A 15,870-nucleotide genomic window follows, 5' to 3' on the forward strand; every position below is an offset into this window, starting at 1 on the left:
CAGTGGCCATGATCTTTCCGGCCGATTGTGACACCTTCAACTTCTTTGGAGGAGGTGAGCCTTTTTTATGCCACTGCATCGACTCTTGCTTCGACTCAGGTTCATAGTGGTGAACCCAGGTTTCATCTCCAGTAACAATCCGGGCCATAACTTCTTCCTTATTCTCTCCACAGAGCTCTAAAAACTGGCGAGAACACTCGACACGCTCGCTTTTTTGAAGTGGCGTGAGCATTCTTGGAACCCATCTTGCGCTGACCTTAGTCATCCCAAGATGTTGATGTAGGATATTTAAAATACTTGTTTCGGATACACCGACCATTGCTGCAAGCTGCTTCTTCTTCAAGCGGGTATCTTCTAATACAAGTTTCTCTACTTTTTCGATGATTTCCGGTGTGGTGGCCTCAATGGGCCGTCCGGAGCGGGGGTCATCTTCAATCGACTCTCTTCCTTGCTTGAAAAGACTATGCCACTTGTAAACCATGGTTTTACCAGGGGCAGAGTCCGCGTAAACTGCTAACAGCTCTTGAAAAATCGTCTGAGCGGATTTTCCTTGCTTGGTGAGGAACTTAATGACGGCGCGGTGTTCAATTTTCTCCATATTCGCTGAGTTCTTCCCGATTCACTTGTTTGCTGGTCGATAGTTCAAACGTTAATGACCCGATTTGCTTCAAACTTGGTACATATACTGTTAATGAGGTGTGCAACTAGCGGCTACCTGTACGAGCAAACCAACCCCCTCCAACCCCTCCATTCCGCGAACTTTTTGACCTCCCCTCGTAGTTAGCTTAGCCTATTTTATGCTAACAGGGAATAATAAAATACCAGACATACTAGTTATAAAATCAAGATGTATTTATCATTTGTAATTTGTAAATTAAGTACTTTACTACCTGACTTTACTACCGAACAATCAAAGCTTATTTTGCCATAAGTATGGCTCGACAATGAACACAACGCATTATACACTTTGTGTCTCGTTCGTAAAGACTACTTTAGCTTAAAACATAACTGTCATTCTAGTCCAGGTAAATACGGCGCCGACTTTAAACATTTCTGACTAGGAAATATTAGTATAGACTAGGCCAGACTAGTTTATCCTGAAGTGAACTTATTTTTATTAGGCTCAACTAGTTCCTCCTAGGATAAACTAGTTTCTCCTATCACCCTTAGGACAGACCAGTTTGGCCTAGTCTGTACCGGTTTATCCGATCGCACATAGGATGAACTAGTTTAGCCTAGGCAAAACTAGTTTGGCCTAAAATCGGGTTTGGCCGGTAACATATACACTTTGAAACCATGTCACATTAACTTTTGTGACAAATTAAAGCGTAAGTCTCATTAAATGTCAAATGTGATAGTGCAACAGGGTTCTAAAGTGGGTACATGATTGCTCATGACTGTACATGCTTGCTGTACATAGAGCAAGGAACGCGGGAGTTTTTATGAAAGCGCCAACAAGATCCCGCACCTCGAACCGCTTGTCCTGCCTTGGCCTTCACTAGCTGACCGGACATATAGGTGCTGACACCTCACACCTAGTACAATAAAACAAGATGCCTGAAAGCATCACAATTAATACCAATCGACGTTCCCCAAACACACGATTGATGGTTTTTAACGTGATACTCATAATTACCTATTTTCTCATTGCTGGGGTACATCATTATTCAAAAATGTAATGTAATGGCAGAAGCATATATAAAACTAACTGTTGCTTGATATTTGGATCACACTATGTATAGAATGATGTTGCTACCTACATTGATTCTCTTTATTTTGAATAATAATGGGTGGAAGTTGTAATTGTACCTTGGTGTAATAAAAAGGGTCAACATTTATACCCAAAAACAATGATAAAAGATGCATATATCTGTTATCCATGAAATTAAAAGTTTAAACGAAGAAAAAACTTAACAACGCCATCTATCGTGTTTTTGGGGAACGCCGATTGGAAAGTCCGTCATTGAATTCTTGTAATCTAGTATTATTTTTCATGTAGAGTCTCCCAAAGTTTAGTGCTCTGTACTCAAGGTACTTTTGCTCATGCTTATCACAAGCAACTCCATAGTAAATCAATACAATACAACGACCCAGTCTTGCAGTCTACTCCTATAATAATATAATATAAACAAGACGAGATTAAGTTAGACATAAGCGTAATATCCGAGTAAAGAGCCTCTTATAAATAATGAATTAGAGACACAAAGCCTTTAGAGAGAAATGAAACACGCACAAAAACCAACGGAATTAATTATGCTAAATGGAAATTATTGGTAGGCGCCAACTGAATAACAGAGTCAACAATATAAACTATTGAATGGAGAATAATTGGAAATTAGGAGGAATTCAATAACAATGTTAAAATATATTATTTTTAGAGAGAATGTGGAGAGAAATACCGAAATAGCTTGATTTGTTCATATCATATTATAAATTATTTTGTCTGTAAAAAAGGAATTGATATTTGAATATTGAATATTTTATTCACGTAATATTATTTTACAAATAATTATTGCTAGAAAATATTGAACATTTTATTTTGACGAGTTGAGTTTTGATCTTCTCTTCTATCGTGTGGATTGTGAGGTGAATTACCAACTCCATCAACCCTGGTGTCAGGGTTATTACTCAGCCGCCATAGGGTGAGTTTTGATGAACTGTACCATCGCTTACATATAAAAATATGTAAACCCGCGCGCGTAATACCTATTGGGGTGGGCATAGTAACAGTGTGATCAGAAGGAAAATACCTTAATTATTGAAGAATACCACAAACGGAATAAAAGTCAATATCAAACACAACAAAAAATAACAAGACTAGACAACTTGCTACTTGTGATACAAAGTCATAGAGATTATCCATTATGGAGAGCTAAGGGTTTAGACTAATAGCAAATACTATGACTAAACTTGAGTGTAGATCAACATTTGTGAAATGTTAGATGGTGAGTGATAAAATGGTTGACCCCCCACACCAGCGTCTTTCGAGCGTCGTCGTTGTGCCAGCGTCCGCGACGCCAGCGCTGGCCGGCTGCCGAACGCCTCTTAAACGGATATGATGAACCTTATAGTGACAGGTGATATATGGTCCATATACCTCTATCGTTTTAGAAAGAGCGTACATAATCCCTCTATCGGTATTTTGCGGCATAGGTACTCCGGTAGATAAACAGCTGAATGCTTTATACTCGCTCCCAATCCAGCATAGAGGCAATTGTAACATTTAAACTTTAACGTAATCTCTGCAACTTTTCTTTCAAAGTGCTCAGACACAAGACACAACAAGCCGTCAGTGCCTCTGAGAGTCCCTAAAGGTGTAACTTAACAAAGAACCTTTGTAAACTAACGTTACCTAGTGCTTTTCTCTGTCCTCTATTGTTTTAGGACTTCGTCTCTAGAATAACTGAAATGATAAAAGACATTTTATCGCACAGATTCTGGAATATCTTTGTTTAGATGGGTTGTCTTCCTACTGCTGGTGATACAGCGGATCTGTAGGTTTAGCTGATTATTGCTGAATTGTGGCATTGCCCATGGTATAAGAAAACCTGCTGCTTAAAAGTGACAGCTAACATTTCAAGGTTAGCCCAGCTGACGTCATCTCACCCAGCATTGCCATTTTGTAAAAAATAAATTACCCATGTCTAATGTTTTTATACTTACTTTCCAAGGAAATTTTGAACTTTTAGTAAAATATTTACTTACAGTTTTAATGATTTTTTATATGTGACAAGTAATAGTAATCAAATAGGTAAGTACATTAGTCAATAATTCACTTTTATAATTCACGCCTAAAATGGTTGATATCGGATCAACCGCCAAAGTCTGAGTTTCCAAACATCTTAATATTAAAGTTTTCATGGCTAGAATTAATGATCATTTGCTAGGTGGACATGTCTCACCTGATGCAAAATCGTTACTTACCACCTCAAACAACGGGTATGTATGAAACGATTGATGAATGTGGAGGAAGCAAGAGAAGTGTGTCAGGAAGCAAACTGAATTCCATAGTCCCTGCTTACTCCGATGGGAAATACCCGGCGTGAGTTTACATAATATGTATGCACCACTTGATACCACAGATGAAATTGAAGTGAAACGTGAACCTAAATAGTAAATAAATCAATGTTTATCGCTTCTTCACCAACAGAAGGACAGACCCCCAAAAGCTGACAGCTGTAATCTCTGTTTCTGTACCACGGTGTCTTTGCCACTGTTATGCTTATGTAATCTAACTTTAGAACTGAATTACTATGAAGGTTATGAGACATTTGAAATATCGCTGCTTGTTGTAAAAGGAGGAAATTAAGTCGCGTTTTTTTGCCATGTGATGTTACGCCACAAACTATGGCTCACCTGACATCTTGCGCCGCGTGCCCTGATACCTGTACGCGAGAGAAGCTGATGAATGCCACCGAAAATGCTGCCCGGGTGGCAAAATATTGGGCTGAAAAAATCCGAATGCCATCGAAACGACAAGAAAAAAAAGTGCAATGTTACCACGGAATAGAAGAAAAAGGTGGGAAGGGCCCTGAGCGCGAAACGCGCACCATACATGTATGAGCAAATAGGTCATACTTCAACTTAGCACAGCACTCGACCGCAAACTATACGATGCAGAATTCCTTCTGATCTATTTATCCATTCTCTAAAGTCGTGTAAGAAAAGTCATTATGTACAATAATTATCAAGTTATAATTTCCATTCTCTTGAAGTTAAACTGTTTAATTGAAAAGTAACATTAAAGTTTATAGAGAACCATATCCGGTTCTATAGTTCTTAAGATTAAGAGCTGTTCTGAAAGGAGTTTAATAAAAGTCGAAAAAGGAATACGATAAACCTAGGTTTATCGCTATATCGCTATCTACGTAGATAGCGTATAAGGGAAACGATTAACTTTTCATTTTTATCCCACTTTAGAAAGATGAAAATTCTATGTTCCAATTTTCAATTTATTAAAAAACATTCCAACTATTATCTAAAAAAGTAATGGAATAACGAATAACAATTCGAATTTAAATCTAGGAACATAAAATCATTATGTTCAGTTATTTGACAGATATTATGAATTTGATTCAAAAGATATTTCCGTGACATTAACTTCGCTTTATGTTGTGAACCGTGTAAATTTTATTTGAAATTTGTGATTTGTTAATGTTTACGCTTAAGCGACTTGAAAATTATGATCCGTTTGAAATTTAAACCTCCATGGAATAAAATAAGTCATTCGATAGACCTCATTGTTTGATGGTCTTGTAGATCCAAAAACATAATTATGACCATTGGTTCGTAAACTATAAACCCGGTTTTAATAGGCCAACTGGAAATCAAACGTATTATTCAGTAGACTGCCAAATATTTTATAAAAAATATTACAGATATCAGTTGTAAAGAAAAAACATTAATTTCATCAAAGTATTTCACACGGGATGTAAAAAAGAGCCGTTTTGGAAGTTAATTAAGTAGTTTAAAAGGTATTTATTATACATTTGGTTTCGTAATAAATTCTTATTTATAAACGAGAAAGGAGCTCAATTCCTGCCGCAATTTATTACCGTTTATTAAATAGCTTGTAGGTATATGTAGGTAATAACTACATCATCATCATCATCAGCCGTACGACGCCCACTGCTGGGCATAGGCCTCCCCCAAGGATCTCCACGAAGATCGGTCCTGCGCTGCCCGCATCCAGCGGCTTCCCGCGACCTTCACCAGATCGTCGGTCCACCTTGTAGCGGGCCTACCCACTGAGCGTCGTCCGTGGACGACGGTAATAACTACATTTAACCTATATCTATTTTATGGTAGGTATCAGAGACCATAAATATTTATCTGAGTATGATACCTGGCTCCAACCTGGCCACGCCAAAAGCTTCGTAATTCGTAAATTTTGCAAAATGTACGAATAACAGCTGTTAAGAGTGAATAGTTATTACAATCACCTCAGTACAGCGGTGAATAACTACCTCCGTGGTCCAATGGTTGAGAGTTGGGCTCACGATCCGGAGGTCCCGGATTCGAATCCCGGTGGGGACATATCACAAAAATCACTTTGTGATCCCTAGTTTGGTTAGGACATTACAGGCTAGTCACCTGATTGTCCAAAAAGTACGATGATCCATCCTTCGGAAGGCACGTTAAGCCGATGGTCCCGGTTACTACTTACTGATGTAAGTAAGTAGTCGTTACATGAGCCATTTCAGGGGCCTTTGGCGGCTTAATAATAGCCCTGACACCAGGGTTGATGAGGTTGGTAATTCACCTCACAACCCACACGATAGTAGTAGTAGCGGTGAATACTGTCAAATTTGTTTTTTTTTTTTTTGACGTGACTCATTGTAGAACTGTCAAGTGAAATACATTAAAACATAAAAAAAAAAACATAGAATTGCAGATTGATAGGGAGCCGGGGAATGCCGAAACGCGGAGTCCAACGCCTCAGACAGATATTCCGGATTTCCGCGTCAATATTACCGTGTGATGAATTATCCTGTAATATAACCAGTAGTAAATCCTTCCACCAATAATACTCAAACACAATACATAGAACATACAGAGAGTAGTATTCGCACAAACCACAATACCTCTGCCAGACAAAGGGAGATGATTCCGGAATGTAACATACGTACATATAAAAAATCGGATATCAAGTCGACAGAAGAGTTGCAGCAATTTTAGGATCACACAGAGATTGACACGAGACACGAGGATTGTATTGATTTATGGTAGATTTTTTGATTTGACACAGAGAATGGATAGAATGAATCTTACAATACTTGGTGCGTGATGTTGGTCGCCGTATAACGGTTGGAGGCGGAGATCCTCGAGGTGGCTTTTTCCTCGCGCAGCGTATTTCACTTGCGGTCCAGAGAGGCAACGCTGCAAGCATAATGGATACGTTCGGGCGGGGCTCGCTTTCGAGAGGCTCTTTGACGCCTGATATGGTTTTCTATATATTTGTATGTTTTTTGACGTATTTTAGTCGAAGGACGTAATATACGATCCCGACGACCCGATTACTCTAGCCATAGAGGCAGCCAATCAGCTCGCGACACCAAACACTTCAGGACCCCGATACCGACCCCGCCGGCGTGGTCGACGATTTCCCTCATTCAGCGCTTATCGCTATCGACCCACTAGGGTCGATTAATTCTTTCAAATATTTTTCCTCTCAGACGACGCCCTGAGCCGAGGTTCGCGCCCAACTGGGCACCCTCAGGCCTGTTGTCTTAAACGTTGTACCGGGTGAGAGCCTTCAGCGCTCCCCATTTGTCCGGCCAAGTAGTTAATGCCATCTGCGGCAAATCTACAATAAGTCACGTCAAAAAAAAAAAAAAAAAAAAATGACGTATTTTAGTGTAGGTATTTAATTTGACTATGTTATATTATATTTTATTAACATTGTAACTATTATATTCTTATTATTCGTCTATAATCATCGCACATTCGAATGGAAACGAATGAAAATTTCCATGGTCATTATTAGATTCATTGTGTATCAGCAGGCCTAGTATACTACGTAAGGCGCGACGCGACCTCCCTGGTCCAGTGGTTGAGCGTTGGGCTCACGATCCGGAGGTCCTGCGTTCGATTCGAGTCCCCTTAACATTAATTTAAACAGCCCAACGGGCGAAAACGGGCTTGCGGATTTAACACAACATAAAAAAGTAATAGAAAAAATAAATAAAAAAAAAGTAATAAAGTAAATATAAAGAAATAAAGTAGGTCACCTGAAAGAAATATCTTTGTTTAGAGATAAGCTTACCGATACTATGTGTTTTTATTGTGTACAAATAAATAAATAATAAAATAAATGCTACCGCTCGTTGAGCCGTCAGCCATCATCATCCCATCTACAAAACCGTGGGCCATAATCAAAATTTACAATCCTACCAGAATAGGGCTGTCCTGGTCTCTAGAATCAATGTGTTCGCACCGTACCATTCAAATGTGGTGTAAATTGATTCCCCTTAGTTCCGTCTGTCCGAGCGGTGGTGTTGAGCATACGTGCCGGCCATTGTTGGTCACTGATTGGTATTCTACCAATGCACATATTTATGTAAGTACGTACATAATACAGGATGTTAGTGACAACGTGACGAAAGCTTTGGTGGATGATTCCGCTCGTGATTCTGAGTTATCTAACCTGTATAATAATGCCTAGTCGATATATCGACGGAAAACAAGCTTTTGTAATTATGCTTTAACTTATAGAAAACGCTTCTTATCAATAAAATTTATCTTTCTGAGTTTTCCCTAAGCACAGGCTAGTCCTATAAAAAACACATTGTATACTAAATTATGTAATTAGTAATTTAAATCATAACAACTTTCTTATTGCACTAAACGGGTGTGTACTACAAAATTTTAATCACCTTTTTAAAAATGTTTTGCTTGAGAATATTTTATGAAACTATTATACCAGATTATACAAAAAATACAATGTTTCAATAAGTACTCACTCGAGGGAATGTGCAATTTAAATAAAAAGCATTTTCATTCGCCACTTTAAGTAATAAGAGTTTAAAATTACAAATGTTTTAATTCATTGCCCGGTTTAAAACATAAGTTGTAAAACAACGAAATTAAATTGTAAATTTCTGCTGCTTTATATCAGGCTACGATATCGAGTAATGTAATTAGGTATGTACAGTCATGAGTAATATCATGTACCCACTTTAAGACCCTGTCGCACTATCATATTTGACATTTAATGAGACTTACGGTTTAATTTGTCAAAAAAGTTAATATGACATGGTTTCAACGTGTATACATATGTACTCGTGACCGTACATCGTTTTATCATTAAACTTGATATCTGTTTTAAAAATCTGCGATTATAGGTACTTTCAAAGCATGGTAGAATTGGTAAAGTTTGATCATCGGTATAGATTGCCATTTCTTTATTTAAATAAATTTTGGTCCTCAATCGAATTTCCGTGTACAGTAGATGAAATGTATATATCGCTTCTTTACACCTTACTCTAGGTATGGGTAGGTATATACTGACACGCAATCGCTTTCATCATCATCATCATCAGCCCATTAACGTCCCCATTGCTGGGGCACGGGCCTTCCCTATGGATGTATAGGGAGATCGGGCCTTAAACCATCACACGGACCCAGTGCGGATTGATGGTTATTAACGACTGCTAATGCAGCCGGGACCAACGGCTTAACGTGCCTTCCGAAGCACGGAGGAGCTCGAGATGAAAACTTATTTTTTTTGGTCACCCCTCCTATGACCGGCCTTTACGAAAGTTACTTAACTTCAACACTCGCAGACTGAGCGCGTTTACCGCTGCACCACCGAGCTTCTCACAATCGCTTTACCAACCTTTTATTCTACAGGAGTATTTAATATCTGAAACAAGCAAGAAAACACCATTAAAATGTATACCAAAATAAAAATACCTTTTTACGAAAATATTTACATTTGCGTCGAACGTAAGGTACTATGTTATCGGTACGACCGTCCCAATATCGTGGCTGACTTTGCAAAATGACGTATCTGCATTTTTTTTTGCAAAAATAATTTGTGTCTTATTGACATGTGCAAAAGGTGCAAATCAGATTCGCCAAATAATCCTGATACGTCAGTTAGCGACGTCAGCGACGAATTATTAACAAAACGATATTAAATTTTAAAACAAAGCCGATGTAAGTGAACGTTAACGACATCGATACTTTTATACGCGGCTTGTTTTTGTGATAGGTCGAAATACAATATAACATATTATAAACAGCCTGTACACGACCCACTGCTGGGCACAGGCCTCCCCTCAATCAACCGGAGAGGGTATGGAGCATACTCCACCACGCTGCTCCACTGCGGGTTCGTGGAGGTGTTATTACGGCTAATAGCCGGGACCAAAGGCTTAACGTGCCCTCCGAACTACCTCCGAAGCACGGAATCATCAGAAAATACAACAGTGCGGTTAAAAGGCCCACTTAGAAACAATCCATCCAAAACTGGCCAAGTGTGAGTTGGACTCGCGCACCAAGGGTTCCGTACCACTGAACAACGCAATACACTCATATGGATGGAACACTGATATTGAGCAAAAAAGGGCAAATATCTGTTGAATCGTGTTTGTTTTATGCGAGCACTATTTTATTTTGTTTCGAATCAGGATGCTGATTCCATTATACACCATCTAAGTTTATGGTAAGTTATACCTGTTATTTTCTTATTCGCCGAAAACGAAAAGGACGGATGATTAACAACTTTTAATATTAAAATGAAATAATAACCCGAGCGAATTAAATAGGCATCTCGCGCATATGCAATCCGTTTGACGCGTTATTGGCCAATATATAAATCAAATCAAATCAAATATACTACAACAACAATACACAACAACAACAACAATATACAATTTCGGAAGGGCTTTTTAAATTTCTGCCTAAAAGTGAAAATGACGTGTGTTCCATAAATTTTATGCCTGTCGATTACCCGTCCCTTTCCTTTTCGGCGGATAAGAAAATGACAGGTATAACAGAAAATAAACTTAGATGGTGTGTAATGGAACCATTGCATACTTGAATGAACTACTTATGTTAGTTTAGGTGTAGCTTAAACCAGCACTTTGTGGTTAGCAATTAGCCTTCAGCGGTCTTCAGACCTCACTACTTCTGGGAATTAGGTAAATACCCTACAGTCTGTGTGCTCGAAGCTTAACCTGTATAGTACCGGCCACTAATGCAAATGTCGTAATTTATTAAATGGTTTGTAGTCAAAAAACAAACAACAAGATTGGTCCTAGATATACCTACTTCAAATAAAAAAAACACTGTGTTTATTAATTGGAAAAGTAATTACAAAAAGTAAGTACTTAATATTATTTTTGGTAATGATTTCTCATTTGCCATAGACAAAATATCGAATTTAATTATCAGACAAGGCAATAACATAACGTAGTGTTGAATTGTATCCTAATTTAACACTAAAAAAACTACAATGTAAACATAATTAATTCATTTTAGTAAAACAATAATACAATCAAGTAGTCAGCCTTTAACCGCGCGCGAATAGAGTCGTCAAAAATCACAGAATTGCTTCCTATAATTTTTAGTTTTATCTGCAATAAAGTTTTTTCTGTAGCAAATTAAAAACGGGTGCTTTTTAAAAAAAAAATCTGATACCAGCGCAGCGGCCTCTACCAGTAGATAAACTTATTTTTAATAATCATTACTGTACACCAACGCCGGCTAGTTGATATTCAGCCTGAAAAAATATAGTTTTCATTCATCGTATTTCTTTTTTATATTATTTTCTGGTCATACAGCGCATTGGGTTACACTGTAATGTTGTATGTACCTTTACGAAATGTTACCGTTAGCAAAAGGAACGCCTATAGTGCTGTGTTTATTATTGTCTCTATTTTTACTATTAAAGTGTACTACAAAAAAGTGTATTTTACATATTCATGCCCCTAATCCCTATTGGAGCGGGCAGAGCCTTAAATTCAGAGGGCAATTTGCTCGTGATATTGGCATTGTATTCCTGAGATAAATCCTTATTAATATAGTAAAAGTGTTTGTGTTTGGGTAAAAGTTGTAACGATTTTAACCTCTCCAGTTGGCATCGCTCCTGTCCACCAACTTTGCTTTCTGGCAGGTTCTCTTCCTGACAACTGTTCTGGAACCATTTTTGAATCTCCAAATCCATCATAATTTGGTTTTCACTCACCAGTTGAGAGTCGAGTTTGTCGAGTTTGTTTTCGAATTCACATTTGGATCATAAATGATTATCACGTGCTCAGTGGTGAAGGAAAACATCGTGAGGAAACCCACATTTCCGAGAAATGCGTTTTCGGAGGTATGTTACCTAACCTGTAAATGATTATCACGTGCTCAGCTGTGAAGGAAAACATCGTGAGGAAACCCACATTACCGCGAAATGCATTTTCGGAGGTACGTGACCTAACCAGTATTGGGCTGGTTTTCCCCTTACGGGTTGAAGATCAGACAGGCAGTCGCTTCTGTAAAAACCGGACCTGTCAAATCTTCAGATTAGGTACCGAACGAACGGACCCTGTGAATAACGGGATAATGCTAGCGAGATGAGTCTCGAAGCGGCAACGAAGCCCATTTTATCCCCAGTCATCCGTTTAATTCAAGTGTTTATTGTTATATTATAATTATACAGTTCTAAGTGTTAACAGTCCTACAGTATCTGTGTTATGTACCGAGATGACCCTTTTGAGTCTATACTTCTTTACAACTCAAATAAAATAATAATAATCACAATATTCAATTTTATTTAATATTTCTGTATTTTCTGCAATAAAGTATTTCTTATGTTACTAAACAAGTCTCATCTGTCAAGATCAAGTTATTAATTTCTTCTTCTACGTCCGGGCCAACGCCCGTGATAAAGTGAATTTGGTTGTTCGTTTTTCTAATACACGCGTGCTCGTTGTCAGGAGTATACGTAGAAACGAACATAGAGTACTTTCCAGTGATAAAAATACTGACCATCATCGTTAGCATATCGATTATTACAGATACACGTTAGGTTAGGTTAGGTTAGCACGTTAAGCCGTTGGTCCCGGTTACTACTTACTGATATAAGTTAGAAGGCGTTACATGAGCCATGTCAGGGGCCTTGGCGGTTCAATAGTAACTCTGACACCAGGTTTGATGGGGTTGGTAATCCTCCACACAATCCACACGATAGAAGAACGATACATCACAAATACGAAAATCAAAACGAGTTGCGAGCGATTGAACTAGTAACTTAATAAATATTACTTGCTACCTGAACTTCGCAGTTTTAATACCTAAACCCTATCCAATTTACGCGTTCATATAACCCAATTATCAAGTTGGAAGGTAGTAGAAGTTTGTTACAATGAGTTTATAGCGATTAAGTCAACTTCACGTCAGTCGGTATAGTGCGGTTTGGCACATTTGCGCGTGTCGGCAAACCGCGCATTTAAACTTTGCTTCCGTCTACCTGAAAGGAGGTCGCACGCTTTCGATAAACAATAAACATCTACTTACTTACTACTTACTTACTTGGTACTTGTAGCTATATAATTACCTGGTGTTTATCAAGATAATCAAATTCTCTATCTCATCCACTTTCGGTCTTCGCTCTACCTATGGCAATTAGCAAGGAATAGAAGAAAGAGGATGGAAATAACCTAACGCGCATTTTGTATGAAAACCGCTGTAGCCGGTTCAACCCCAGTCTCTTTTACTACTACTCCTGCAAACAGATAACTACGATAGCTCTACTCCTTCCCAAATTCCATAGCCACCTTACCGGCAATATATATTTTATGAGATAGACTGCAATTTTATATTTACTTTTCGTAAGATACTCCATATAAAATTTTTTTTTTTTTGATAAATAGCCGATCATACTAAGGTTTTTAGTTTCCCAGTGATATGAAGGGATCTCCTTGCATGATAGTCGATATTTGTTTGTTGCAGGTTAGGTTAGGTTAGCTGCAGGTTATAAGGCACAATCTTACTTTTCGACAATCGGGTGATCAGCCTGCGATGTCCTAACCAAACCGACTCACAAAGTGATTTTCGTAATAATCTTACCGGGGATTCGAACCCGGGACCTCCGGTTTGTGAGCTCAACCACTTGACCACGGCCGTTACAACAAGGTAAAAGTAATGCCGAGAATTCCCCAAAGCTGTAAAGGTTCGAAACTCCAAACAATGGCAAAGGCCACAGATTTGTCCGCAAACTGCAATCAGTGGAACAAACATCGACCGCAGGCTTCCCTGCCACATATTGCACCACTGGCCGGCCAAGCATGGTGCCAATCGGACCCGTTCGCTATCTGCTATGCAGTAGAATTCAATTTGCAAATGTCTGCAAGGTGTTTAGCTTATGTAATAGAATAAGGAATAATGCTCTTAATAGCGCTTATATGCTACAGTTGCAGCGAATAAGGAACGTAGAGTGCGCTTAGCCGCTTATCTTAAGGACCCTTTTACGCGAGTCATCAGACACGATATCGCAAACGTATGGCAAAATAGAGGCCCCACCTCAATTCTTGTATCATGTATCAATCAATGTATCAATTCTTCTTATCTCATCTACCTCTGGATGTCCCACCACTGAGCAAAGGCCTCCCTCCATTTCTTCCAGGGTACTCTCTCCGGTGCTTTCATTGGCCAGCCTTCCTAGAAAGCACCCAAGTCGTCGCGACACACGTCGGTCTGCCACGCCTGCGTCTGTCTCTACTCGGAGACCATTCTGTGGTAAACTTAGCTCACAGGTTAGACATCCGACAGCCGTAACCTGCCCAATTTCACTTCAACTTGACGCCTTCGTGGATCACGTCCGCAAATAATATACCTATTATCTGTTATTGTTTAATAATACTACATATAAGCGGATATAAGGAGTTTATATATACTACATAAGAGGGTCACCCGACCCAAACCCCTTATGCGATGATAGTAACCTTTTCACCCGACTGCCAAAGGTAATGTTAACGTTTTTTCGAGTGTATCTATGTTTCTTTGTTTGTAAACGGCTTGATGGATTTTGATGTATGAGTGCCCGATAGCGATACTTTCTACCATCATTTAGATATTATATTTGTTACTCTAGATCATTAGAAGCTCAAGGCGTGAGTATATGTGAGTAGGTATGTATATTCTTTGAAGCCTTACCCACCCCGATCTTCTTCTTATCGTGTAACAACTCACAAAGAAGAACTCACAAAGGAAGAGAACCTCATACTTTTTACCGGCAGTAAACTAGAACTTTTCTCCAAAATTCAATGCTGGCCGAATAATTTTCCGCCTTTGCCACTCGCATGAAAGGCATCAATAAAACATGTCGGTGTCACCACGAGCATTAGTCTCGATCAAAGCCAGACACTTTCGTTTGTGACGAAGAATGAATCGGTTTCCATTCCCATACATTACCTACGAATCTTAGTTCACATGAGCAGGGCTGCCAATACACACCTACTATGTAGTTCTCTAAAAGCTGCTTAAACAATAAGGTCAGTTAATGTGCCTTTCTTTATTTGTTGTCCTTACTTCTGTAGGAAAGTGAAAATACTATGGAAGGATAATGAATGGGAATTTGATTGTTTATGGTATGAATGGAAGATGGTTAATGAATGGGATGTAAGGCAGTTTTAAAAAGTAAGAAAGGCGAGTATTTGCTGCGATGTCGGTCGGGTTAGAGGATTTTGTTAAAATATAAGGAGTGAAGATATTTAATAACGAGTAAAGATATTTAAAATATCGGCGATACGGCTCACCACCTATCACGTTGCTCTAACACAAAGTTCGGTGGGGTGTGGGTACTTAGTTCATCTTGGGATGGATGTATGGATTGGTAAAAAATACTTATTCAATATGTGACAACCCTACAGGACGTCAGACAATGGCCGGAGCAAACAGCACGTTTATTGTCGGCCGCAATTATTGCAGATATCATCTGTCGGACACACGACCCGGTACATGCTGTTCTGTGCACAGCTGCTCGATACTGTCACGGTTTTATTGGAAAAGATTTTCTTTTGTTTAATGAATGAATCAACTACTAGTTGGTAGACCGCTTCACATCATTTTTAGGGTTCCGTAGCCAAATGGCAAAAACAGAACCCTTATGGATTCGTCACTTCTGTCTGTCCGTCCGTCTATCCATCCGTATGTCACAGCCACTTTTTTATAAATATCTCAGATTCAAAAATGTACTAGGACACGAAACACACTAAATCCAAAATGTATGGAAGAGTCCCGACATGGTGTAGCAATAAATATAGACATATAAAGATATTTCTAAGTTTGAGTTTGAATTCGTCCTAATGTAGATATGAATTGAATATGTACTTGCTGTTAGGTTTTTTACAGACATAATATTGTTACATAAATCCATTT

General features: G+C 38.7%; 1 protein-coding gene across 1 annotated transcript in view; it reads right to left on the bottom strand.

Moving 5' to 3' along the window:
• Window positions 1-15,870, bottom strand: part of LOC126370034 (chaoptin) — a 116,334-nt gene that overhangs the window by 41,530 nt on the left and 58,934 nt on the right. Inside the window, exon 2 of the mRNA XM_050014661.1 lies at window positions 9,338-9,364. The gene's annotated coding sequence lies outside the window, so the exon portion shown is untranslated. The remainder of the gene's footprint in view (window positions 1-9,337; window positions 9,365-15,870) is intronic.

Source organism: Pectinophora gossypiella, chromosome 10 (assembly GCF_024362695.1).
Source record: "Pectinophora gossypiella chromosome 10, ilPecGoss1.1, whole genome shotgun sequence".
NCBI lineage: Eukaryota > Metazoa > Arthropoda > Insecta > Lepidoptera > Gelechiidae > Pectinophora > Pectinophora gossypiella.